The sequence below is a fragment of the Heterocephalus glaber genome, unplaced genomic scaffold (assembly GCF_053883595.1).
Source record: "Heterocephalus glaber isolate CG9 unplaced genomic scaffold, H.glaber_assembly_v1.0 deba00001730, whole genome shotgun sequence".
Lineage (NCBI taxonomy): Eukaryota > Metazoa > Chordata > Mammalia > Rodentia > Bathyergidae > Heterocephalus > Heterocephalus glaber.
Genome location: NW_028258441.1, coordinates 1,900,804 through 1,927,376, shown reverse-complemented (window position 1 = coordinate 1,927,376; position 26,573 = coordinate 1,900,804). Strand labels below are relative to the sequence as shown.

The 26,573-nt window shown below is 37.7% G+C and overlaps 1 protein-coding gene and 1 pseudogene across 2 annotated transcripts in view; one reads left to right on the top strand and one right to left on the bottom strand.

Moving 5' to 3' along the window:
- Klhl13 (kelch like family member 13) overlaps nucleotides 1–25,182 on the bottom strand; it is a 199,852-nt gene extending 174,670 nt beyond the window's left edge. Inside the window, exon 1 of one of the 2 annotated variants that reach the window (XM_004872142.3) lies at nucleotides 24,751–25,182. The gene's annotated coding sequence lies outside the window, so the exon portion shown is untranslated. The remainder of the gene's footprint in view (nucleotides 1–24,750) is intronic. The other variant, XM_004872137.3, reaches the window with a different exon arrangement.
- On the top strand, nucleotides 3,367–3,460 carry LOC147821560 (U2 spliceosomal RNA; annotated as a pseudogene).
- Nucleotides 25,183–26,573: the final 1,391 nt, after the last annotated feature.

Below are 26,573 nucleotides of genomic sequence, written 5' to 3'. Positions count from 1 at the left end.
ACTTCTAAATTGCTGACTTTTTCACTTATCTCATTCTTCTGATATTTCTTCTTCTGTAGATGGAGTTTGAATTAAATAAAGTAACTGGCAAAATAAATTTTAAACTAGCAGCCAAAGTTCTTTTGATACCCAGATAATTACTATTTCTATAAAATGATAATAACTAGCATTCATTGAATCTTATCATATTCTAGGCACTGTACTAAACACAATGAAGTGACACAAGTAACAAGAAGCAGAATCAGATCTGAAATAAAGCTTAGAGCAGGGCATAGTGGTGCACACCTGTAATCCTAACACTCAGGAGGCTGAGGTAGGAGGATCCCCACAAGTTTGAGGTCAGCCAGGGCTATACAGTGAGATCAGAGCCAGCCTAAACTACAAAGCAAGACCTTGTCTCAAAAAACAACAAAAAAGAAATAAAGTTTACAGTTGACACTCTCAACCACAACTACACTATAACTTAAGTCCATATTAAGTACCATTTCCTGTAATAGATAAATAGGATATGTGCTGATGTACATTGAAGAATTCTTATTACATCCTATATCCTAAATTGTGTTGAGTATTTTGATTAGGATTTCAATCAGATTAGGAAGTAGAACAGATATTTTTCAATAGGTGATAGCTAGGAAATCCTAAGAACTGACTTTGTGTCTTCGTGGCACTTTCAGTAGCAAGACTATCCTAAAACATTATGACAGTAAGTCTTATGGTAGTGTACTAGGTATGATTGAAATATACAGTGAATGTTCAAATTTTTTAAAATTATTACAGTAAGACCCATTGCCATTAATCCCCCTCAAAACACTCTCCCTCCCTTTGAACACACTTAACCCACCATTCTTGCTACTTCCTGAAGCAGTTCTGGAAGTCCTCTATCAAGAGTGTCTTTATGACATGTAGTGATAATAGCTAGCATTCATGGAATCTTCTCATATTCTGGGCACTGTACTAAACACAATGAAGTGACACAAGTAGCAAGCAGCAGAATCAGATTTGAAATAAAGCTTACGGGTCAAAAATATGGTAAATGCTGCTGCCAAATACCACTGAATGGAAAGGTAGGTTCATAAAAACATTACAGTGTCCCCTCATCCACCTTATTTACCAGATCCATTGCTGTGTGACTCCTAGCTCTTCTCCAAAGTCAAAATGACCGAGAAAGGTAAACATTTTGAATCAATTCAAGACATCCAGGCAGCCACAACCGTGCAACTACAGCCTCTCACGAAAAAGGACTTCCAGAACTGCATTGGAAAGTGGCAAGGATAATGGAAATAAAGTGATTGAGATTATTTTGAGAGGGATTAATGCCAACATGTCTTTTACTGTAACAATTTTTTAAAAATTTAAACATTCACCATATTTTTTATCACACCTTGTATGATGATGCCAAAACTGGTTGTCACAGATTTTCATGTTGTTGTAGTGGCATAAGAAATATATGATGGAAAAAGGGAAAAAACAAAAACAAAAAAGAAATATATGGTGGTATAAAGTTCACCAGATTTTCTAGCAGTAAGAAAAAAGGAATCAATGAAAAAACACACATTTTTATTAGGGGAAATGCACTTCAGTTTTCAAAAGTCTATATAAATTTAGGTGATGTTGAAATACAACTATGTTACAGAATAAATATTTACACATTTAATTGTATACCATCTGAGATGAGACAAATACCAGCTAAAAAGGGTTGAACAAATATTTCAGACTCAAATCAACACAACTTAAATGAACTCAAATGAACACCATTTAACAAGAATATTCTAATTCTTAGGAGAAAAATAAATGCTAACACAAGCTCTTCTCATATCCATCCAATGTGTTTCTGTAGTTCTTAACAAACAGAAAAAAAGAAAAATATATTTCTGCAGCTGTAAATTGAGATTTATTCAAAAGCCTGGGTTAAAGCCATTTCGTGACTCACCCTCCAAGTCCACATACTTATTTCCCTTAAAGAAATACACTTATCCCTGACTATACAAATGAGCTACTAATGTAACAAATCTCGCCTTATGTACCTACTTTATACAAGGTCAGAATTGAAGATTCTTCTCTTATGCTTTTCATTTTTAGATGAAATTTAATGTACTACAGAGCTCTGATTATTGCCTTCCTTGGTGCATTTACCAAAATACAATATATCATATTAGCTTACTAAAAAAAATTCTTGGAACAAAATGACTCCCAAATGTACCAGGAGGGTTCATGCTTCTTCATGTTAATTTGTCTAGTCTCTGAATACTGGCAAAACAGCACAATCTAATTCTTCAGCTGCTATCAGGTTCTCAATTACTTCACGAATTTTTAGTTTATTGGTGTAACATGAGCGCTTATGCAATTATCTACAGTATGTCATGACTAATGCATGAACATTACTAATATTACAAGCTTGCTGCTTGGGATTACTTTTCCCATGAAGAAAAACTCTGACATTGTTATGTTAATTATTATGGGAACTGATAATATATCGCTTGTGCTTTTACCTTTGACCAAAAAATGAGAACCCATTAAGCTCATATTTTTTAATTGGCAATATTACATAATGTGCCAATTTCATGACCCATTTAACCTGCAGCCCAGTGCAGCTATAAGCCAAATAAAATGTAAAAATCATCTTCATTACATCAGTCACCTACTTGAAAACTGCCCATGATTTCTCTCAGTACCCTATTATTCACCATTTTTCTGATTTCTGTTTTACTGTTGATCAACTGAATATACAACTAAATTCTCATATACATCTTTATTATTGCCCATTTATATATTTCCTACACCTTAAATTTTCTCTCATGTTAAAACCCTAGCCAACATGAAAGAATAGTTCAAAGCTTAATTCTTTGGTCAAACCTACTTTGACTATTCCAACCTTTTCTACACTTTTGACACCTTTTTTTAAAATCATGCTTTTCACATGTATAAATACCATCTGTCCAATACACTGCAAGCTCCTTGAAGATAGATGCCCATAAGTATTTTAACTTCTTTCTCTCTCCATTGGATTATGCATCTTTCTAAATTATACAGGTTAGGCTAAATGATCACCAGAGCTCCTCATAATTCTAAATTTTAAACTTTCCCATTTTACCAATGTCTAGTATAAAATTACGCTGTCCTGCTTACTGGAAGAGAAGTACTATATTGCAATTTCTGGATGGCAAAATGGAAGACCTGCCAGCTTGACAAAGTAGCTCTAGTTAGTAGGTGAAATATTCATTCATTCATATTCTTTTTCAACAAACATTAAATTCAACTCTGGGTTAGGTACTATGCCAGACAATAGAGATAACTAGTTCTGACAGGGACCCACAAGCCAATGAAAGTGACTCAGAAGTAAAAATACTACTTTTAAGAATGGATGCTATCGCTTCTCAGCCTTTTGGCTAAGATCAAGTGTAATAAAGAATGGTAAAGAAGGACATAAACAATATTATAGAAATATATGAAAGAAACACTTGACAGCAGTTTTGAAGTAGAAGAGGCTTAAGGAAATCTTCCCATAAGAGGTGCCATCCAAACTAAACCCTGACGGACAGGTGGTAGTTAGCATTTCAGGAAGAGTAGTAAGTAAAAATGCATGAGGATAAGAAACCATGGTCAGTTTGCCAAAGTACAAGTAGTTGCAGTAAAGCTGCAACTTAGAATGCAACATTAGGCAGAGTGAAAAAGCAGGAAACAAATCGTGATAAACTTGTATGTCTAGCTGACACATTTGAGGTTTTATCCTCGAGGAAATGGATGGACAATGTTATGGTGATATGATCTCCATATACTTGTAAATCATCCACCTGACCAAAGATTCAAGGTTTACATCAGAGACAATGTATAGTAGAGACTGTTGATTATCCCCCAATATCCATTCTTCCTTTCTCATAGAATAATAAATTTGAGGGATTTTGTTGTTTTGTTTTGCTGGACATATGGTCACATGTTAAGAGCAGTGATTTCCAGCCTCCTTGGTAGCTAGGTGTCACCACAGGACTGGGTTCTGGCAAGTAGGATATGTGTGAAAGTGATGTGTACAAATCCTAAGTTATACCTTTAAATGGAAACAATGCGCTTTCTTCTGCCCCTTTTCCCATCCATGTGGAAGGAATTTCTTAAAAAAGGAACAAAGAGCGAACAGAATACTGTAACTGCCTCATAAAAGGAAAGTAAGGCTTGGCCTTCTTCACTGTTGCATCCCCAACACTTCTGTCCAAGAGAGGCTCACTAATTTTGGTGGAAGGAATTTATATAAAATACTTCATTTCTTCTCAGTGAATAAGGTGCTGCTGTAAATAGTAAGGCTAATTAAGGTCAGCAAGTCTCTATCTGTAGATGAAGCAGATTTATAAAAGAAGTAGATGGGTCTAATCTACATGTAGAGTCTTAAACCATTCTAGGCACTAATTTAAGCATAAAATTATTAAACTCTTGTAAAGTAATAATTGATGAATATAGTATAATTGGTACATTTTTTAAAATCAGTATTTCAACCCTTAGAAAACACAACATTCGCATTACTGTACTCTTTGCAAAATGGTAGGATCCGTTTGCATTCAGAATGGCCCTCTTAAGCAGACCAATTTGGCTTGCGTTAAATAAGCAGATTTCTAAACTCTTTCTACACAGCCCAATATCATGAAAGCTTAATAAACAAAATCTAGCCATGAGAAGAGGCAGCACCATAAGATATTAAAGTTTCTAAATTCAGAATCTTTTTTTACTCCACAGCACCTGATTCCCTGACTCAAGGTGATGTCAGTTGCCTTAGTGATAAAGCTGTGCCTCCATCTATTTAATATAAAGATACGCTGTTTTCTTCTTGTGACAGTAGTACCATCATATTTAATTCTATTCTACCCACCAGCTGTGAGATCATCACACTTTTGCTACATGTGGCCAAGAAGAGAATCCAGCTAAGAAAATAAAAAATATAGCTGAGAATTTACAGACAATCATTTTGAGTGAAACAAGTCGATTTAACTTCAACTGAAACTTTGGCCCCTGAGTAGGCCCACTAACAATTGTCTTAGTTACTTTCTTGTCAGTGGGACACAATATCCAACACTCACAAATCTAAGGAGGAGAGGTTTATTTTGGCTCACAGTTTGTAGAGGTTTCAGTTCATAGCTGTCTAGTACCAAGGCACGATGGCATGTCAGAGGGGCATAGCAGGACAAATAGTTCATGGCATGGCAGCAGGAAGCAAGGGGGGAGGAAGGGAGATCTACCCTTCCAGGTCATGCCCGCAGTGACCCACCTCCTTCAACCAAGCCTCACCTCCCAAATCAGGTTTAGCTGTAAACTCATCAATGGACTAATCCACTGATAATATCACACCCCCATGATCCACTCCACCACCTCAAAGCCCCATCTGTGAGCGCATGAGGCCTTAGGTGACACATCTAGATATAAACCATAATATTCCAACCCTGGCTCCAAAAATACTCATGAGCACCCCTTTCTGCAAAATTCATTTAGTCACTCTCTAAGAGTTGCCAAAGTCCAAACAGTCTCAGCACTGCTGAAAAGTCCAAGTCCAAAGTCTCCTTTGAGATTTAAGGCAAGCTCTTAGCTTCAAGACCCTGTAAAAACGAAAAGAAAGTTAATTCTGACATACAGAAGTGCAGGGTAAACATTCCCATTCCAAAAAGAAGAAATAGGGGGATATAAAGGAATGGGGCCAAATCAATACTGAAATCCAGCGGGGCAAACATTAAATTGTGTTGATACATGTCTAGCACACAGGAAATCTGTGGCGAGATGTGAACTGCAAAGGGCTTCTTCAGTGGCCCTGCCCATAAGCATTGCAGCTGATTGTAGCCCTCATTGCTTCTCTCTTGGGCTGACTTCATTCACACTTCCTGTCATTCCTGAGATGTTCCATGTTCCTGGCTTTTCCAACATCCTGGAGGTCTCCACTGAACTGGCTTCATCCTCACAGCTTCACATACTGCCCTCTCAGGAGCACACTGTCTGACCTCCCAGGCCTTCTGAAGTCTGGGTGGAAGCCTTCTTGAGCCCACAACTACTGCATTCTGTATGCACATAAAACTAGCACCACATGGATGATGTGAAGGTCTGCTGCCAACTGGAGCACAGCCAGGCTTCCTTTTGTCATGGCTGTAGGAGTCTCTGAGTGCAAAAATGTTTGCGCACTATAAACTGAATTTTGAGGAGCAAATTCCCATGCTCTAGGCTGCTACTATTGTGGAACATGGTGCCCTGGGGCTTTCTTTTCAAAGCAATGTTTCACCTTTGTAATTTTGAGCCTTAGAGCCTTACAGCTTCCTGTGATGCCCTCAGGTTAGCCTTTCTACTGTCCTGTTCCAAAGTATGTGGCTTCTTTTTAATGCTAATCTTTTTAGCAACCAAGTTCTTCTCTGCTCCATCTTTGCCGGCCCCAACTTTACCAGAACTTCCTTTCTGGCCAAACTTAAAACTTTTTACATCATTCAGCTGGGTCATTTGCTCTTGATTCTCAAGGCAGAGCTGGCTAAAAGCCCCCAATAGTAGCCATGCCACTGCCTCAACATAAGACTGCCTTGAAATTTCTTCTGCCAGATTAGTCACTGCCCTTAATTTCTGTCTCCCACAATGTCTCTGTTCATGACTAAAATGCCGACAAATTCTCTGCCGGAGCATAATAAACATAACTTGGAGTCCAAATGCCAATGCAGTCTTTGTTTCCAACCGAAATCTCCTGAGCCTGGTCTTTACTGGCTGCATTTTTATCATCATTACGGTCTTCTGTGCTCTGACTCAGCTCACAGCTTTCTAGGACTGCTTCTTTAGCCAGCATCTCCAAACCTTTCCAAACGCCTCCAGCAAACCAGTTCCAAAGGCTTCTGAACCAAATGTTCAGGTAGTCACAGCAATGACCCCACTTCTCTGGTATCAAGATCTGTCTTAATTACTTTCTCATCATTGATACACAATATCCAACACCCACAACTCCAAGGCAGAATGGTTTATTATGGATCACAGTTTGTAGAGGTTTCAGTGGCATGGCAGAGGGACATGGCAGAGGAGGCTTGCTTCTGGCATGACAGTCAGAGAGAGATAAAAAGAAGAGAAAGGGAGATAGATCATTCCAGGCCATACCCCCAGTGACCCAGCTCCTCCAATCAGGCTTCACCTCCCAAATCACATTTAGCTATGAACTCATCAGAGGACTAACCCATTGATGATTACCATGTCCCCCTGATCCAGTCATCTCCCTAAATTTCCATGTATGAGTGCATGAGGCTTTGGGGGGACATCTAGATATAAACTATACCAATAACAAACAGAGAAATAGTGAGAAATTATAGTAATATTTCAAAATCATTCCAAAAGTAGAAGTATGTAAAATCAGATGTAGTAAAAGGGAGCAGCCTAAGATCAACTCATTTCAAAAAACATCTTATGTTCTTTAGGACTTGTAATTATGTCTAAAGACTTTTTCTAAAATCATAAAAAATAAATAGTAACTTCTTAGACTGAAAAATAGCACTGACTATAACTTATTACTTTAATGAAGACCTGGAAACAGTCTGCCTTCTATAATACACATATACAGATGATTAGCTTGGTAAACTAGATTGAAATGCAGTCCTTGACTATAATATGAACTGTATATTTTTCTGATGCAGGAGAGGCTGCAGAGTGAGTGGCTGCAGAATAAATGGCTGAAAAATTTTAATTCCAATTATTTCATAATATCTCTATGTAATATCATGTTATACATTTATAAGACATTTTCCATAATACACCACCCTAATACTATTCTTTAGCTAAAAAAGGGAGGTTGCTTTATCTCAAGCATTTATCCATCAGTAGCTTGCATCAGGCATAATAACCTTTAGAAATAATAAAAGGAACAGTTTGTACCCATAAAATTTCTCGGGTATTTCTGATCCTAGCCCATTATAGAGAATGCACAGAGAAGGAAGTAACCATTCAAATTAGTGGGTTTAGAAGTTTTGTTTTTAAATACAAGTCTAGCTGAGACTTAATAATATCAATAATTAAATGTTTTAAATTATAATTATTAACACATATTAGTTGTACAAACTAATGGGTTTCAGCCATGTGTGGTGGCACATGCCTATAATCATAGCACTGTGGGAAGCCAAGGCAGGAGGATCACAGTTTCAAACCCAGCCTAGGTAACTTAGCAACTTAGAAAAATTCTGTCTCACAATATAAAGTAAAATGAAATAAAAAGGGCTGAGGATGTAGTTCAGTGTCAAAGCCTTGGGTTTAATCCTTAGTACCAGAAAAAAGAAAATAATGAGTTTCACTGTGACATCTCCAAATATGTATATAAATACTTTTATGGCAAGTATACAAACAGATTTATATAATCTATTTGGATTAAGAATTCAAAATCAGATAAATATATAATTATTTGGTCATGATAAAAAGGAAAGTTAAAGGAAGAATTCTAGAACAATTTGGAGCTAGACTGAAAAAGAATAGCAGTAAGATCTGTGTTACACTGAGCACAGATCTACGAACATTTTGATAGAGAAGCAGTAATACAGTACCAACAGTCACTCTAGCTCCATCTTTTTTTTGTGGCCATTTGTTTTAAAACACATTTCTCTTTTGAGTGGTGATGAAAATGTTCTCAAATTGATTGTGGCATCAGTTGCACAATTCGGTGAATGTACTAAAATCCACTGAGCTATGTACACTTAAAATGGGTGAACTCTATGATATGTCAATTATATTCTTTTTTTTTGTACCGAGGATTGAACTCGGGACCTTGCGCTTGCAAGGCACAGGGCAGAACCACTGAGCTAAATCCCCAGCCCATATATTCTTTTTTTTCCCCGTTTAATTTATTGGTACATTTTAGGTATACAATACAGTTACATTGATCATTGGGATCTTGTACCTTTACATGACGTATCTTGCTTCTTATTTTTTCTACATTACCCTGCCCTCCCCTCACCCCCTCCACCCCTCCCTATTTACAAAGACTTTGTTTCTATGTTTTTCCTTTTCTCATATTTTTTCCCTTCTTTCCTTTCCCTTTCCCCTCCCACTTCCCCTATTCCTGTAAACATTTTCTTCCTACTTCACAATATCAATTATACATTTTGATTCTTATTTACACCTTTAGTTTTCCACACTAGAGAAACTACTCAGTATTTACACATGTGTCCTATTTATTTCACTTAAGAGTATCGCCTCAATGTGCATCCACTTAGCTATAAATGTCTCTAGTTTCTCATTCTTTATCAGCCCATATATTCTTAAAACTACATGTTTGTGAAGTCAAAGGTTGCACCCAAAACAGATTTCTGGTTGTCAATATAAAGGATTCTCAGTTTTATTTCCCCTCTAAGTTTTTTCTAGTTCTGCGCACATTTACACATTAGCCCTGGACACTGAAATACTTTTCTTGCTTTTCAATAAGACCCCTTCAAAAGTGCCTTCTTCAAAATATCTTGCCACCACCCTTCTCTGATTGTTCCACTATATTTCTTCTAAATCTGTTTCCTTTTTATTTATTAGTACATGTTTGTACTACATAATGTTTATATTCCTCATGGGAAATTGATACATGTGCATAGCACATGTTAATTCCTTTTTTAATACCCTTTCCCTTTCCTTCCTCCCCTCTCCATCCATCTCTCTATCCCTTTCCCTTTTTTTGTACACATGCCAATTTTAGCTATCATGCTCTCTTATATAATGTCCTGTCAGAGACAAAATGAAAAGAAGTATTGTGGTTAAAAGCATTGGCTCAAATTCCTAGCTCTTCCACTTATTAAGGTATAGAGTATAGGATACTAGCAAGCGATCTAAACTACCTTGTGCCTCAATTTCTTTATGTGTAAGTAGGGATAACAGTCCCTACCACATAGAATTATTATGGTTTAAATGTGTTAATGCTCAGGAAGTACTCGGGATGACTTCAAACTCATGGTGAGAGGTATAGTAATTTGTCATTGATTGGCATTAACATTAGTATTAGCTACCAACTGACCTGGAGTTCTCTGTTGCTGCTAGCTAGATTGTAAGCTATTTGAGAACAGTGACTATATTATCTCTCTCCTAGTAGAGTCCTTTAAATATAATTTTTAAACAAATGCTAGGTCATGAATGTTTAAATGAATACTGCATCCATATAAAGCCAAACATTTAAAAATTCCTTCATAAAGCCAAAACTCATTTTAATATATACCAAATTTTATAAGAAAGTATAAAGGTATATAAATATGATTGGTATCTACTACTGAAGTTTTGAGTTCACCTTATCAACTGAAATGCTAGAGATATTAAAGGATCCTCTTGGCTAAAGAGCTTTTTTTATAACATTAGTGCAAAAGCACTGGATTTGAAACCAAGGGCATTCTACTCCTAGCTCCATCTCAGGTGACGTGATCCTTCTGCAAGTTGCTTAATTTCACTGTGCATATTCCACAAGAATAAATGAGGAGAGTTAACCATGTTTCAAAAAAAGTCGCTTTACAAACAAAGCATATTATCTACATTTAATATTTAAGCTAATTAAGGGTAGACTAAGTCTAATTTTTTCTTAAGTTATATATTTATCTCTTTGTCTTGTAGTATTGAAGATCAAACGCAGGGCCTCACACATGCTAGGCAAGCACTCTACCATGGAGCCATATTCTCAGCCCTAAAAATACTTTTGAATATTACCTTTTCATCTTTAAATGATACTAATAATGGTCACTACCTATAAATGCTAATAAACATTATATCTCATTGGCATAGTGAGCTAAACCTTTCAAGCACTTTATCTTAATAATTGCTGCAAATGCCTGCAAATATACAGTATATAACCAATGTATCACCAGGTTATCCCTTCTATGTACTTGTAGCATATCAGAGCCAAGTTGGCTTCCCGAAGATTATCTCTATCTCATTTGTCTGATCTTGGGACCAAAGAAAATTATTTAGAACACAAGACCAGTAGCTTCACATACTTTCATCTCAAAAGGATACTATACCTCCAATGCCTAATACTGTTCTCAATAACACATTTAGAATTATCAATTCATTTATCAAAACTGCTATTTGCTTTTATCACGGTATTATTTGACCTGCTGCTATAATAAAAACTAACCCATAACAACTCAAAATTTACAGAAAGACATTTTTCAAACAGAATTAGTCCTTTATGCAATCCCTTAACTCTTACAAGTGCTTCAATATCTTCTGTGGAGACTTGAAATCTGGAACAATTAGGAGATAAGTCAAGAAATTTTGTGCTATCTCTCATTATCAGAAGACCAAAAGTTTTCATGTTTAAAAGACCACATTGCATTATACATCTTCTTGCATTTTCCTCTTCTTCAAAATGAATATTAAAATTTAAATTTCTGTTAAAACAAACTGGATCATATTTAAATATATACTGGATTAACTATAAAAAGCTGCTATTTCTCTTGCATTCAATGTGATGCTATATTTGGCTACATAATAAGTCAAGCATTTAGTACAAACTTCTTTATCTTCCAGATAACTGGTGTTACTTCTAAAAAGTGAACTCACCATTTAAAATATACACATTTCAAGAAATAGCATTTCAAATTGGATTAAGTTAATATAAAAAAAGATATAAGATTTTTTCCTTACATTTCTACTTGATAATATGAATGGCAAGTTCCTAAAGTATGCCTCAAGTTTTCAACTATTTCAGCCACTAATCTGGGAAAAGAGTTAATAAGAATAGTGATGTCTAATATATGGTATGTATTGTGCCTAATGCTTCATGTGCATTACTTCATTTAACCTATCAATCAGATAAGATAATTTACAGGAGAAAATTCAGAACTCAAGGAGATGAAATGAGTTGCCCAATAACATACTGCTGACAAGAAGCAAAGTCAGGATTTAAACACAAGCCTGTAATTCCAAGGCCCAAGATTTTAGCCATTAATCTATACTGCCTTCTCATTAAGAATTATTCCAGAATGGAACACAAATGGTATTGAGAAGAACTACTGAAAAATGTAAATCAGGTTTTTAAAGTGGGACCAAAAAGCAAAATTGCAACTGTTTTATTCTCATTCACTGTAAAGACTCTAAAAGCACTTCATCCCTAGTTTATAATGACCTTCCTTTAATCACTATCCTCTACACCAATGATGGCGATCCTTTTAGAGCTTTCAAACAGTCTGTTGTGGCACACGTGCTGTAAGTTCACCACCACTGCCTTGTCCTAATCTGAGCAGTAATGTAACATTACAACAACGTCAGGCCCTGTGAACTGTGTCTGGCATGAGTCAAGAATGAAAGTGGGACAGCAATAATAAAAATTAATTGAAAGGTTTAGTGTTTGGCATCCCATTTACCTTTACCCTCTTTCTTCACTTGCCATTTTCTTCTTTATCTGTCTTAGTTGGAGCAAATTAAACCACTGCTTTGTAACAGACTCTGCGCACTAGTTTCCAAAACCATCGCAAATGGGAGAAAATTTTTATCAACATCAAAACAAACATTGAAGACCTTCTTCTAGTAATGAATATTTGAGTGGAAATCAATTAAAACAATTTGTATACTGAACTGTGTGATAAACAAAAGCAGCCTTAAAGTTAGCAAAGGTAACTTCAAATCAGTGAGGCAGGTAAGTATACATAAAATAGAGCAAAGCCTGTGACCCGTGAACTGTGCTGCTTTAAAATCATGGTCATTGTGTTCTAACACTCTCTCTTCTGAAGATAAAAGTTTCTTGGAGAGTCCTTCACCATCAATCTTAGGTTACTCATCAAACTAGAAACTCACTGTGTTTTAAGATTAGATCATTATCAAACAAACACCATGTACCCTTGAATGAAAAGAAATTGGGCAACATGAGAAAAACACTAATGTATGTTACTTTTCCCACAGGTCATCATGGGACTTTGGTACTATAAAAATGTATGAGTATTTGACTAAAAAGAACAGATTCCAGCAACACAGCATGTCCTCAGTGCCTTTTGAAGGGTCACCCTGCGGTTAGAAAAGCTGTACTTGCAAGCAGAGACTTTCTCTGAAGTATGGCATTTGACCTCAAATTTTCATATGAATATTGCATCAGAAAGTAAGATGTACCTGAGTTTGCTTAAATATTTTTACATATATAAAATTAACTACCAGCTAATGTTCTCCTAAATCTTTGTGTGAAAAAAAAGATGCTCCAAGAAAACACAAGCTCTTTATTTTGTGTTTCCTGAGGCACATTATCATGTTTCCACCCTGGTTGTTCAGTAGAGGTGCCCTAGTCTGAGGGAACCCAAAGCAGCAGAGAGAAGGTAAACGGAGAATCTATTTGTTTAGACTAGTAGAGTGCCTTGAATATAATATGCATTTAATATGTATTTGTGGATTGAATTGTCAAGATAATTTCAAGGACAAGTTTTTAATTGCAAAAAATCAGAAAAAAATGCTTTGAAACACAGTTACTGGAAACCCCGCAAAAGGAAGAAAATATATCCAACAATATGCTGCATACAAGAAACACACTTAATTCAAAAGGAAATTCATAGACTGAAAGTTAAAGGGTGGAAAACAATACTCCGTGTGACAGGAACCCGAAAAAAAGCAGGAGTAGCTATCCTCTTGGCAGATCAAGTAGATTTCAAACCAACACTGATTAAGAGAGATGAAGAAGGACACTACACCCTTGTAAAGGGAACAATCCAAGAGGAAGAGATGACAATCATAAATATCTATGCACCAAACACTAGTGCACCCAAAAATATAAAATAAATACTAACGGACATGAAAAGTATATACTAAAACAATTGTAGTAGGGGACCACAACATGCTACTGTCACAAATAGATAGATCAACTGGACAAAAAATAAGAAATGAAATACTAGAACTCAATCGAACTCTTGAACAAATGAACTTAACAGATGTTTACAGAGTCTTCCACCACACAAAATCAGAATACACATTCTTTTCAGCTGCACATGGGTCATTCTCAAAAATAGACCAGATACTCACACACAGAACATGTTTAAGTAAGTGCAAAGGAATTAAATTTATCCTCTATATATTATCAGATCATAGTGCGATGAAATTGGAGATCCATAGCAAAAGAAACTCAAAAAATTTCATAAACATGTGGAAATTGAACAACACACTTCTGAATAACCAATGGGTCACAGAGGAAATTAAAGAAGAAATCAGACAGTTCCTTCAATTAAATGACAATGACAATACAACATATCGGAATCTATGGGACACAATGAAAGCAGTCTTATGAGGGAAATTCATAGCAGTGAATATGCATATTAGGAAAACAGAACGAGCCCAATTAAACAACCTGATGCTGAACCTCAAGCTTCTAGAAAAAGAAGAGCAGGACAACCCCAGAGCTCATACAAGAGAGGAAATTATAAAGATCAGAGGAGAAATCAATGCAATGGAGACTAAGAGAATGATACAAAAAATCAATGAAGCCAACAGATGATTCTTCAAAAGAATCAACAAAATTGACAAACCCTTAGCCAACCTTATCAGAAAAAGGAAAGAAAAGGCCCGAATATATGCAATTAAGAATGAAAAGGGTAAAATTACAACAGACCCAGCAGAAATCCAGAGGATCATCAATACCTACTTCCAGAACCTACAGGCCAATAAGATGGACAACACAGAAGAAATGGACAGATTCCAAGATACATATGAATTACCAAAGTTGAACAAAGAAGACCTAAAAATTCTAGACAACCCAATATCAACCAATGAAATTGAAAAGGTAATTAAAAACTTAACAACTAAGACAAGCCCGGACCCTGAAGTCTTCACTGCTGAATTCTACAAGACATTTAGAGAGGAACTACTGCCACTACTGTTTAAACTCTTCAATCAAATTGAAAGGGAAGCAATACTACCAAATTCATTCCTGGAAGCAAGCATCACCTTGATCCCCAAAGCAGAGAAAGACCCAATTGAAAAGGAGAACTATAGGCTAATTTCACTAATGAACATAGATGCAAAAATCCTTAATAAGATGCTGGCAAATGGAATGAAGAAGATCATTAAGAAGATCATACACCCTGATCAAGTGGGATTCATCCCAGGGATGCAAGGATGGTTCAACACTCACAAATCAATCAATGTAATACACTCTATCAATAGAGCCAAGGACAAAAACCATATGATTATCTCCATAATTGCAGAAAAAGCATTTGACAAAGTTCAACATGCATTTATGATAAAAACCCTACAAAAAATTGGAATAGATGGTCTCTACCTCAAACTGATAAAAGCCATCTATGAAAAACCAGCAGCCAATATCATACTAAATGGTCAAAAACTGAAATCCTTCACACTAAAATCAGGAACAAGACAAGGATGTCCACTATCACCACTCTTGTTCAATATAGTTCTGGAAACATTAGCCACAGCAATTAGGCAAGAGGAAGAAATAAAAGAAATAAAGATAGGAAATGAAGAAGTCAAATTCTCATTATTTCCAGATGACATGATACTCTATATAGAAGACCCCAAGAACTCCACCTAAAGTCCTCTAGACTTAGTAACCAAATTCAGTGAAGTAGCTGGTTACAAGGTCAACACACAAATATCAATAGCTTTCCTCTACACCAATGACAGACTCACTGAGAGAGAAATAAGGCAAATAATTCCTTTCACGATAGCATCCAAAAAACTGAAATAACTAGGAATCAACCTAATGAAAGAAATCAAAGACCTCTTCTCTGAAAACTATGGCACTCTCAAAAGAGAGATTGAAAATGATATCAGAAAATGGACAGACATCCCCTGCTCCTGGGTAGGAAGGATTCATATAGTGAAAATGGTCATACTTTCAAAACTGCTATATGGATTTAATGCAATTCCAATTGAGATCCCAGCAGCATACTTCATGGACCTTGAGAAAACAATCCAAAAATGCATTTGGAACAAGAAGAGACCCAGAATAGCAAAAGCAAGTCTAGGTAAGAGACACACCAGGGGTTATCACAATCCCCAACCTACAACTCTAGTACAAAGCTACTGTGATAAAAACAGCATGGTACTGGCAAAGAAACAGACCTGAGGACCAGTGGAACAGATTAGAAGATGCAGACACAACGCCAGACACACTCAGCCATCTCATCTTTGACAAAGGAGCCAAACACCCTCAGTGGAGGAAAGATAACCTCTTTAATAAATGGTGCTGGAAAAATTGGGCTTCAACTTGCCAAAGATTAAAACTAGACCTATATCTCTCACCATGCACTAAACTAAAATCGAAATGGATTAAAGATCTAAATATTAAAATAGAAACTCTGAACCAGTTGGAACAGAGGTTAGGTAGAACCCTTGAAGACATCAGTGTAGGAAAAGATTTTATGAACAAAACCTCAGTTGTCCTTGAACTAGTACAAACAATCAACAAGTGGGATCTCTTCTTATTAAAAAGCTTCTGCACAGCAAGAGAAACCACCAGCAGTGTGAAGAGATAACCCCCAATGTGGGAAAAAATCTTCACCTGTTTTTCCTCAGACAAAGGTCTACTATCTCGAATCTATAAAGAACTTAAAAAGATCAGACCTCCCTAATTTAAAGACCCAATCCAAAAATGGGCATCTGAAATGATCAGACATTTCTCAGACAAAGAAGTAGGAATAACAAATAAATACATGAAAAAATGTTCAACATCACTGGTCATTCGAGAGATGTAAATGAAAACAAGGCTGAGATTCCACCTCACTCCAGAAAGAATGGCTGCTATCAAGAAATCAACCAATAACAAATCCTGGCGGGGCTGTGGGGAAGGAGGAACACTGTTACACTTCTGGTGGGAGTGTAGACTGGTGCAACCACTGTGGAAATCAGTATGGAAATACCTCAAAGAACTAGGACTGGAAGTCCCATTTGACCCCGCTATTCCACTGCTGGGGATCTTCCCCAAAGAATTAAAAGATTCATACCACAGTGATATATGTGTGCCTATGTTCATAGCAGCATAGTTTGTGATAGCTAAAACTTGGAAGCAGCCCAAATGCCCATCAACTGAAGACTGGATAAAGAAAATGTGGTTTTTTTATAAAATGAAGTACTACTCAGCCATAAAAAATGAGAAATTAGAGACATTTATAGCTAAGTGGATGCACATTGAGGCCATACTCTTAAGTGAAATAAATAGGACACACATGTATAAATACTGAATAGTTTCTCTGTTGTGAGAAACTGAAAGTGTAAATAAGGATTAAAATGTATAATAGGTAATGTGAAATAGGAAGTAAGAAAATATACCAATTTATATATATATATATATATATATATATATATTTTTTTTTTTTTTGGTACCTGGGATCGAACTTGGGACCCTGCGCTTGTGAGGCAGGTGGCAGCACCACTGAGCTAAATCCCAAGCCCTATTTATAAATATTGATAAGGGCAACCAAAAATATGTATATTTTAATTTAGCTGAGGAGAAAAGGCTCTCAAGATGTTGTATAATACTGAGGGAGGGGGGTTGAAATAATTATGAAACAATTAAGCCTTCAATTGACTTGGGTCTCCCTTTATGTGTTTCAATGTTAATTATGAGGCATGATCAAAAACTATAGTGAAGGTTTACATTTAAAAAAAATTTTTTACAGTGGGAGACACATTGCCATAAATATTTCTTCCCATTCTTTGAACAAACTTATCCCATCACTCTTGCCACTTTTGAGGCCTTTCCAGAAGTCTTCTTTTATGAGTCTCTAGTTGTGCTGTCACCACTGCATCAATGCCCTGAATCAATTCAAAATGTTTGCCTTTTGTGGTCATTTTGACTTTGGGGAAGAGCCAGAAGCTGCATGGTGACAGGTCCAGTGAATAAGGTGGATGATGATACACCATAATGTTTTTATAAACCTGTCTTCCTATTGGATAGCAGCAGCATTCTATATTTTTTACCATACATTACAAAGACACTCATCAAAGAAGACTTCCAAAATTGCTTCAGAAAGCAGCAAAAGCAGTGGGATAAAGATGCTCAAATCAAGAGGGATTTTCTTGACAACGGTTAATGGCAATGTGCCATTTACTATAATAATTTTATTTAAATATGCACCATAGTTCTTTTTTTTCATTAAGTTTATTGGTACATTTTAGGTAGACGAGAAACAGAAAAAATAAATGTACACTATAGTTCTTTTTAATCAACTCTTAGATTTAAGCTTACACAAGAAAATAAAGGATTGTAACGTACACCTATGGTCCCATGTAACCATGAATGGTGCTAGAGCTACCAAAGGTCATGATCCATTTCCCATTGTTTTAATACGTTTCTTCTGCTTTTAATGCAGATTTTTATATACATGAGGAGTTCTGTAAATGCTTAGCAACTGCAAAATATAAATGTCTAATCATATTAAATAAGTTCTTAACTGAATTTCAACCCCCTATAAAAGACCCTCTTATCCTAAAAAGCCATGGTTTGTTTTAAATAACAAAAGAAAAACAAAAAAATGCTCTAGTTGGAGTAGAGTGCTGACAGACTCAAGTCTAGGCTCATTTCAATAATGTAACCTTGCCATATCTGTTTTCTTGTGATATGAGGACCATACAATCAGCCCTCTCCATTAATAGTGATTGTGTGAATAAATCAGCATGTATTTACATGGTAATAACTTACATGGTAACCATTATGAGCAGGGAATTGGTAAAGATAATTTATTTACCTTGCTAATGTCTCCCACTCACAGCAACAGCTTACTATGTGCAAGCCCTGATTTAAGCACTTTACTGTAAGGTATATAATCTCTTATCTGAAAACCTTGGTGCCAGATACAGTCCAAATTCAGAAATGTCCAGATTTTTAGATAGGCAATAGCCTAGATACACTATATACTGTATAACACCCCATCAGGGTATGTGGCACTACTCCATAAACATATTACTAATTCTATAGAAAAAATAAAGATTAAAATTAGGTAGAATAAACTTTATGAATATTCTCATGTCAGTTCAAGTAAAGCACAAGTCTTGCCACCACTAGAGTTTTGGTACTTAAATTACCAAATTAAAATTTTACCAGTTTTTAAATTTTATTCATTTTATCAGAGCTTTTGAAATTTGACAATCGCAAACAAATTGTGGGCTTAGTTAACTCTTAATCCTTGCAAGCACCTTAAGAAATAACTTCAAGTATCCCTATTTTACAGATGAGGTAGCTGAGGCACAAAGTAGTTAACTAACTCATTGCACATCCCCCAGCTACAAAGTCTCCTGGCTAGAATTGGATCCCAGGCAGCCTAGCTCCAAAGTGTGAGAGGACAAAGAAAAGTCCAAAGAGTATGCTCTTAATAACTTTACTTTATTAATAACCCCTCAGAAAGTGCTTTAGAGCACCAGGTGAATATGTGAAAGGTAAACAGTATTAAATGATATAAGTACCAATAAATGATAGAAGAAATAGCACAAGGTAGTATTTATGCAATATTCAGTAACTATATAGTGCATGCCATGTGCCAGCTGCTCAGAATTCAATGATGGGCAAACCAGGCAAGGTTAAAGTCACCTTCATGGAGCCAGAGGCCAGTATAGAGATGACCAGGCATCAAAGAAGCATAATTATGATACAACAGGACAAGTGTGTGACTGCTGTTTACCTTTAGAGGCAGAAGATATCAGGCTCAGTGGTGGGTGGTATGATAGGGCCTGATATTAAACTGTTCCTTGACTGGTGTTGGGCTTTAAAATGACAGCAAGAAGGGGATAAATAGATAGCATGGTTTCCTTTCAAGAAGAATCAACTGCATACCTTCTCTATGACTGGAATAATGCTAAACACAAAATTCCAAACTGGAGGAAATCAGTTGAAAGCAACAGAATTCATATAATAATAATGAAGACATGGGAAATTAGGTTGGGGCCAAATCATGAGTGATCTAGAGTACACAGCTAAGGACTGGAACTTAACCCTGCAGGAGGGGGTGAAGATTCTTTCTTTTTTTTTTTTTTTTTTTTTTGGTACCGGGGATCGAACTCTTGGGACCTTGCACTTGCGAGGCAGGTGGCAGAACCACAGCTAAATCCCCGGCCCTGAAGATTATTTCTCAGGTTATCACTCCTCCAGTATTAGGATTTACCCTACAGGAGGATATCAATGATCATCTGCATTCCTATTTGGGACCAACTAGACCTCAAAGGTGGATTGCTCTTAATTAAATCTCAGGACAATAAAATTCATTGAACCTTTAAGCAATTGAATAACCCTAATCTTTCATAGAATAAAGGTATGATAATTTGAAAATGTTGGAGAGGCAACAGTTAAAGGAAAATGGCAGACCCCTCCAAAAAACTTGAAGGTCGTTTCTAAAACCTAAGTTATTCCTTTATACACAAATTAAACTTCCAAATTTCCCAATGAAATGAATCTCTATGAAAATAAAGACATCATTCTTTGAAAAAGCAAATTCTTAAATTTTAAAAATGATCTGGTTTTTCATAAAGTTGGTGACAACTTACTTTGCAGCACAGGTACAATGTGACAGTGGAAAATGGACTTCTTTTTAACATACCCATCCCAAGAGTTCCCATTCCCTAATCTATTTACCAGAGCAGAGTAGAGAAACTGAATCAAATATATATTTAGCATACTTATCAAACAGTTTTTAATTCTCAGGACTCAATGTAAATAATGGAGTAGTTAGACATTCTATTCATCCTCTCGGAAACATTTTCTAAGTTCCACTGGCTAATTTGTTTCATCAAATGACCATCCACAGAAAAGACTTTTTAATGGTTTCTCAGTGTTCTGAGAATCAAACGCAAATTATTTCTCAGGACCTCCAAGTCCTACTTATCTATTATCTGACTCCCTCTAAGCTCTCTAACACTTTCTTTAACCATTACCCCACCTAGATCACTAGTATCTGGCCACACTGCCTTTTTTCTGTTCTTTGTAAACCCCAACAGTGTTTGCCTGCCTCAAGACATTGGCATTTGCTCTTCTCACTGTAGGAACATTCTCTTGGGAATATCTTCCCAGAACTTGACAAAGTAGGCCTATTCTCTTCTCTTTGAGGTTTCGGCTCAAACATAACTTTAATTGAGAGGCTGTATTTGTCAGGGGTGTCCAAAGAGAGAACCAATAGTATATGCATATAGATATACAAAGGAGGATTTATTAAGGGAAGTGGCTAACACAATTACAGCAGCAGAGGAAACCCACAACAGGCTGTCTGCAAGCTGGAGATCCAGGACGCTAAGAGCATGACTCAGTCCAAGTTGGAGGGGCTCAGAACCAGGAAAGCTTATAGTGTAAGTCTCTGTTCTAGGAGGCCAAAAGCCTGAGAACCCAAGTGGCCACTGATATAAGTCCTGAAGCCCAAGACCAAAGGCCAGCAAGTCTGGAGTTCTGTGTCCAAGGCAGCAGAAATACAGTCTCTCTCAGCTCTGGAAGAAAGACCAATTCACTTTCTGTATTTGTTCTCTCCAGGCAATTGGATGGTGCCCACCCACACTGTGGGCAGATCTTCCCCACCTACTCCACTCAGACTCATGAACTAATCCCTGGAAACTTCCTCACAGTCCTAAGCAAAATAGTTTTGGGGTTTTTTTTTTACCAAAGATTGCACCTAAAATTTAAAATTTGCATCTAAAATTAACCATCACAGAGGGCTTTCTTTTCGACCCTTGCTTAGTTTTTCCTAGTTTTCTGTCGCACATCCCCCTACTTGTTCTTACAATCTATAAGGGTCTTTTTCATTTTTTTACTTGTTTATGGGTCTATATCCTCTGGTAGAATGCAAGCAATGTGATATTCTACAAGAGGGAAGATCATGTTTATAGGAAGATCATGCTTATTACTATACCTAATACAGAGCCTTGACACACAGAAGACACTCAACAGATTTTATAGAATAAATATCTAAATGAATGAATAATACTTAAAAACCTGATGGCTATGAATATATCTAACTTGAGAAAGACATGAGGTGGGTTATTTTTCCTAATTTTGAGACGTCTTCTCTAGGGCTGCTCAATTTTCCACACCCTTTCTACATTTTCTGAAATCTGATGATTCCTGTCAAGTTGTTGTATTATTTTATAGAATAAAAAGTAATTACTCCGACATATTTAAGAATAAAATAATGAGAAAGTTTTAATAGTATATTAGACTTCAAAAATCAAACAACTTGAAAATTGGTTGGTCTCACTTCATTACTACAAGTCAAATTATATGAAGAAATATAATTTAAAATGTACAGAAATGAGAAAGATAATCCTGCAGTTACATTTAGTGACATCAGAAATGTCCAGTCTTAAAACCTGTAGAACTACCAGGAGAGCTACAAAATACATATTGAGGATTCAGAGAAATATGTTTATAGCTAACTCACATCCACCTTTTTTTTTCTTCCAGGCAAGCAGTTTACTATATAATCACACTAGTGATACCCTTCGTATTATTGACATCAGTTTAGACTAAGCATCGATTCATTAAGTTTAGACTTAGTATAAATAATAATCACAAAAGGAAAAAAATAACAAAATGTTATTCACTCTTTTCCTTGAAAAATGGGTTCCCAAAAATATTAGAGGTAGAATGATGGGCCTATTAGAATAAGTACCCTTGCCTTATCACATTCCACTTTTTTTTTTTTTTTTTTGGTACCGGGGATCGAAATCAGGACTTGTGCTTGCAAAGCAGGCAGTGGAACCACTGAGCTAAATCCCCGGCCCAACATTCCACTTTTAATAGAAATAAACTCAAGATTTTACCAAATGAATAGGGAAACAGCATACCACTTGAAAGTTATCTAACTAAATTGATAGTCAGAATAGCCTTTACTGCTCTTGTGAAAAGTACTTCAGAACATCAAACCTTACAGAGTCACACCACACAGGTTAAAGTGTTTTGATAAAAATAGCAGAAAAACCTTGGGCAATTGAAGCCCTGTTTATCCACTTTAAAAATACATCATTTGGTCGGGTGCCATGGCACATACCTGTAATCCCAAGTACTGGGGATGCTGAGGCAGGAAGATTGCAATTTCTGGGGAAGCCTGGACAACATAATGAGAACCTGCTTCAAATTTTTTTTTAAAGACTGGGGATTTGGCTCACTGCAAGATCCTGGGTTCGACCCCCAGTACTATTTTATAAAAATACATCACTTGCTATTGCAGCAAGAACCATTCTCATTATCTCAGTGCCAAAAGAAGTGCTACCAAGACAGTGAAATTTAGCCACTATCTTCATTCACAACTTCTTTGCTTCTGAGAGTGTTGTCAATTAGTGCATAGTGTGTCAATGGCAACACCTTGTCACACACCAAGCAAACAAATCTATCACTTAAGTCTAAGGATATTAATAAGAACTTGTAGTTAAGGAAGTTAATATTTTTAGATATAAAATGAGGTCATAGCTGCATAATTCATTTTTTCAGCTTTCAATTTTGAGCACTAGATATAGCCTACTTCCCAAAACACAGCTGTATACGTCAGCATGTGCTTGTTCACTGGTATTTGCCTCCACTTTCAGCTTCTCTACTCAATTTTCTTCACAGTAATTACAGCATGAAAGTGAGCAAATGAACCTCAGTCCAGGAAATAACCTGGCATCTGCATAGGGAGAAAGTGGCATGGCTAAAAGTATTTTTTTAAAGAACTGTGAGGTTTTAAAATGCTGCTTCTGGAGGGTTTATATACATAGGAGATATAACTACAAGAAATAGTGGATTCTTTAAAGGGGGGAGCAGGTGCCCTCCCAACAGAGGCAGATTTTACATCCCAGAATCTCTCAGTTCCCATTCAATGTGCTTAGTAACCAGCTTATGCTAACCTGAATGACATTTCCCCAAATCGCCAAGGTCCTCAGCTACATAAAAAGATGGGCATCCTAATTTACAGGTGGAGAAATGGATCCAGGCATCACAAGTCTTACCAGTCCTCCCTCTGCCAGGTCTGCAGCAGCCAAGAAGGTTTAGAACCCTGTATGGTATTACATATAAACATAAATGCACGTGTGTGCACACACACACACACACGTGTGCGAGCATTAAGTGACTATAGTTCTTTAAGTTATTAAAAGCTAAAGAGAAATTTTAAATTTCCTTTTAGCAAATATTTACTAAAGGATATTTAATAAAGGAATTATCCCACTTGCAGCAAATGGTAGGCTAAATTGTAAGCCTCCAAGAAAATAGTCAACTGTGATAGAAGGAGGAGGAGGAGAAGGAGAAGGAGAAGAAGGGAAGGAAGGAAGGAAGGAAGAGAAAGAAAGAAAGAAAGAAAGAAAGAAAGAAAGAAAGAAAGAAAGAAAGAAAGAAAGAAAGAAAGAAAGCCTCCCAAGATATTCAGAACTGAAGACGTTTGGAACTAAGTTAAAATTCTCTAGAAAAAGAGTATGTTCCTGATTTAGGAGTTAGCAGCAGAGCCTTCCACGTTAGATTATTCTGAGGGGAGGATGGATTAGGAGGCCAAAAGGAGAAACTGCTACATAGCAAAAGACCTTGGGGCCGAAGTGGACAGAGGGACCCTAGACTATCAGGGCAGCTGCAGCGAAGCCAAGAGAAGCTCTTGAAAGGATGACAAAGAAACACAGAGAAACTGGGTTCTGGAGTCCGAGAAGAACTCGGGCATCTGGCGGAGCCAGGGAGACCTGGAGATGCAAAGGTGCACGGAGGGGGCGCGCACCAGCACACCGGAGAAAAGGGAGGGGGGCGAAGAGCGAAGCTGGCTCCCTGCCTCACTGTCCCTGGTACAGATCGCAACTCCTCACAGCGCACGGCCTCGCACAGCTGGGTCCCAGAGGCAGAGAAGGGGCTGATGGAGCCCCTGTGACTTTTGGAACCTGCCTCACCTCGTTTGCCGTCCCGGCGCCCAGTCGCTCGTTCGCCGGCTGCTGCTCTCCGAGGGCCGAAGAGGGAGTCGCGCGGCGCAGCCGGGGCTCCCTCCTGCCGCGCGGCACCAGCGCCCGCACCTCCGCACCCTCTGCTCTCCCTGGCCACTTCGTCCTGTCCTCGCGCAGGCTGAGAGCACGGACCCTAACCCGAAAGCCGATCCAGTTATTTTCAAAAGTCCCTGTTCCAGGCTTCCTGGGAATAGGAGCTGAGCTGCTGCGGCCCCAGCGGCAGGAGCCTCCGCCTGACCTCACGGGGGGGGGGGGGGGCAGCTGGGGAGGGGAGGGGGTGGGAGGGAGCCTGCGGGCGGGGGAAACATGGCGGCGGGGGTGGCCCTGGCGGCGCCTGCGCGGGAGGCCGGGGGAGCCTGGGCTAGGACTGTGCACCCGGTCCGAGTGAACCCCCCGCCCGTGCGTGGCAAGACTGTGCCCGGAAGCAGAATGACCGCCGAGTGACCCTCACGCCTCTGAAACTGGTACGCTCTGGTGTGAGCGCACATGTCTTCTAGTGCCCAGAAGGCAGAAGTGAAAACTGTCAAGTATCCAGAGACAGCAGTGCAGCAGCCCAGGGTGAACCACTCTGAAGAGGTCACCTGTGCATCCCGGCCTCTGCGACCTACTTCGGCCTCATGGTGATGGGGGCGCCTGGGCAAAGGGATGCTCGGGAAGCCTTCACCCTAGTGGAGCCTGCACCTCAAAGTAAGCCTGACCCAGACTTTCACACACAAAAAAGTATTCATCACTTTTCTAGTCTGCTGAGTGCTTCATTTCTCCTCTTCCCTACCAGAGTACACAGTATTAAGAAAGAGGAAGAATAACTACAAATATGGTAGTTTAACATTTTACTGAGGGTTTACTATTAGCCAAACACTGAGCTATCAACTCTCATAGCTACTCCACAAGGTATATACTGTTGTTTTCTCCATTTTACAAGTGACAAAAATGAGGATTAAAAGTTAAGCGAGTAGCTGAAGGTTATGAAATTAGTAATTAGCAAAACGGGACCCAGCATCCCCCAGCAGTGGGATTCTGGTGCCCAAGATCTTAACCATTATGTTGTACTGCTTCCAAATTGTGATGGGACTGCTCTTCTAAGTCAGAGTCCTCATTTTCTCTTGCCTGTTCTGTCAACATAGCCCCCAACAAAAACTCCAGTCATGCCAGTTTTTCCCCTTGCCTGTCATTCTTGGCCTTTTTGACAGTTACAGCCTCAGGCTACCTTCTTACACCTCCTCCTTCATTCTTGGAAAAATAATGGGCGTTTGCTCTCAGTAAGCAATTTAATAGGTTTGGGGGGATTCTTTTTTAAGAGAGTGATGGAATGAGTGTAGAGACTCTAGTTCTATATGTTTTCTAGTATTCTTCCCTTTGCCTACCAGTAAATTGATCTGAGATCTGAGATCCCATCACTGCTGTCTTGCTATTTCAACTTCCATACACAGAAATTCTAGTACAGTGATAGATTTTAGGTGAAGTTTAAAATAACTGCCTACTCAACTACTTGCTAGAACTAAAGCTAACACCACATTTTTATGCTCCATAAAACTAGTAGAAAAGATAAACTCTAAATACATATGAGATTTGCATTTTACCCACCTCACCAACCTGAAGATTGAACCCAGGACCTTCATTCCAGCTACATTCCCAGCCCTTTTTTACTTTTTCTGTTTTGAGACAGGGTATCACTAAGTGACTAAGTTGCCAAGTATGGCCTCGAACTTGCCATTCTCTTGCCTCAGCTTCCCAGAGTGCTGAGATTACACATGTACCTCACCAAACCCAGC